This window comes from Monopterus albus, unplaced genomic scaffold, assembly GCF_001952655.1.
Source record: "Monopterus albus unplaced genomic scaffold, M_albus_1.0 scaffold96.1, whole genome shotgun sequence".
Lineage (NCBI taxonomy): Eukaryota > Metazoa > Chordata > Actinopteri > Synbranchiformes > Synbranchidae > Monopterus > Monopterus albus.
Window position 1 is genome coordinate 284146 of NW_018127976.1, and position 2645 is coordinate 286790.

Genomic DNA, 2645 nt, shown 5'->3' on the forward strand with positions numbered 1-2645 from the left:
TGTCCACCTCACATGAACTTAATAAACCCATAATCACTCAGCTCTCCCTTACACAAGCTAATACCAAATAAGGTCTATATGAGCTACATACTGTTCTATTACATATTTCTTCTGGAATCTGATTTATTGCTAACCACTACAGAAGCCTTCATGATGATCAGCACTGTATTTTAAATGCATAAAGATTATTTAATAACAGACTGAGTTCCTAACTCTTGATGTTTTACAGGCTTCCATCACTGCAGTTCAGAATAACATGGCGACTCTGTGATTGCAATTGTTTTTTGATTTTGTTTGTTTTTTATAGGCCTAATCCATATATACTGTTAAATATTTTCCATGAGTATAAATGAACATCAGATTCCCCACTGTCCTTTTTTTCTCTTCTTTGGCAGAGGAGACTGTTGGAGAGTTGTCACATGTTCACAATAGTTTCTTTGCCATTAGACAAAGGAGGAAACTCCTAGTGAATAAGATCCTTATAATAATACTGCACTAATGTATAGTATATTCTTAGTCTTAATATCTGAAAGTTATTTCTAGTCTTTCAAGAGCTTCTTATTCTGTTCTAGTTATGTGACCACAGCCTATTGTTGACAGTTCACCTGCTGTGACATCATTATAAACAAATTTCCCCGCAGGTGTCACTGCTCCATCTTGTATTATATTAAGTACGTCATTCGTGATTCTGGTGATGTCACTTCTAATTTAAAAACTCTGCCGTTATCAAGAGGGCCACACCAAGCTCAACTTGCCTTGTGGTACAGGCCTCGAGGTTCCAAACAACAAAAATTAAAACTATGGACCCTTTATAAATTTTCTGTTTTGATCATCTTTTTTTACACTGTTGACTTTTGTGGAGAAAAAATAGCAACTCTGCAATTAGTTTTGTTCCTGTAGCAGTATTTGGTATTTACACTGCTCCCCAGAGTGCCTGACTGTCTCTGAACTAGTGTGCTTAGGTGGAATCTAATGAAATTACTGATAATGCTATTAGGAAAAAAAATAGTCAAAAATGGTTTCTTGATCACTCCCATGTGTAATGTATTCATGTTCACAGGAACATGGCGTGTGGCTGAATGATGATTGTTTGTTATTGGCATTTTTATTACGATCACTTACTATACCCTTGTTGTAGTTTTCTTTATATTGAACTTGTTGTGTAGTGTGTATTGGACTTGTTGTCTAAAGCAACTCAAATGCTATTTCTGATGCATTAAGAGCAACAAATTCATGCTTTCATTCAAATCCTAAAATCCGCAAAACATGTACTATTTATCAGCTCAGTTTTTTTTTTTTTTTTTTCGTTTTTTTGTTTTAATAATACAGAACATATACACACAAGGGAAAAGTGCAAAAACAAACTTCCTCCATCCCCCCTAGCACCAGACACCCCCCAAAAATGTTTTTTATCATTACAGCAGTAACCAGAATAAAAGCAATCTGCAATACAGAGTGTGCAGTAGAAAGAAAAGCACTCCCCATCCCCTCCCTTTTACAAGGTAACATAGTCTGCTTTCATTCCTTCAACAAAAATTAAGAAAGATTGCCAGATTTTATAAAATTCTCCAGTAAACCCTCTAACCATATACCTGATTTAAGGTGACACATAACTTCCCTTATCCAGTGACTGAATGACGGTGGAGTGGGGTCTTTCCATTTAATCAGTATCATTCTCCTGGCCAGAAGAGAGCAGAATGCTAGTATTTTGGATTTCCTTTTACCAATCCTAGTGTTCTCCAAGGATTTGATTTGATTTGATTTATTCTTTCAAGCATGTAAAACAGTTGATATGACAACACACATAATTGTACACATAATCCAATATCAATTTGCTTATACCTAGTACATGCTTGAACGGAGTAGGAAGAAGTCAGACTTATCCAGTCCTACCCCATGACATCATCTTACCATCATTGGTTTACAAGCAGTAAATGATTCACTTCTACACACACACATATTATACTAAAAAAAGAATATAACAGTGTTAACATTCTTACATCACACAAGTAATATACTAAAGAATAGTTACAAAATGTACACCACACCCACAATTGTCCATGTAATTAATCATTGAGCCTGTTCTTGCATATATCTTGATTGACACATACCTTTATATTTATGTTTAAACTCGTCAATTCTATTACTATTTTTTATGTCCACACTTAAATTATTCCATAGTTTTACCCCACTTATGGAAATACAAAATCTTTTTTTGGTTGTACGTATAACATGAATTTTTAAATTTAACTGACCCCTTAAATTGTATCCCCCATCCCTTTCATTAAATAGTTTTTGAATTCCACCAGGTAATAAATTGTTCCTGGCTTTATACATAAACACAGACGTCTTATCAGTCAGTTAAAGCAGCAACGTCTATAAAGCCAAAATCCCAAATACTATACAACGTAACAAGCACTTCCCTGCTGCAGGGATCCATTTTCTAACCTATAACAAGGTGCCAGGTGCAGACGCAGCTCCACTGTGTTATTGGTGGCTTCAAACTTCTCGCTGTAATAGAAACATGTTTTGAGTAATGATTCATATCAAAAATTCTTTAATTTATATAAACCTTCAGTTTTTTGCAAGTGCTGTGCTGATACTTGTATTCACTTATATTGGAGTTTTAGATACCACTAAAGCAT

The 2645-nt window shown here is 34.7% G+C and overlaps 1 protein-coding gene across 4 annotated transcripts in view; it reads left to right on the forward strand.

Annotated features, from left to right (window-relative positions):
• The window catches only part of fasn (fatty acid synthase), an 84283-nt gene that overhangs the window by 52895 nt on the left and 28743 nt on the right, over positions 1-2645 (forward strand). The gene's annotated exons all lie outside the window — the stretch shown is intronic.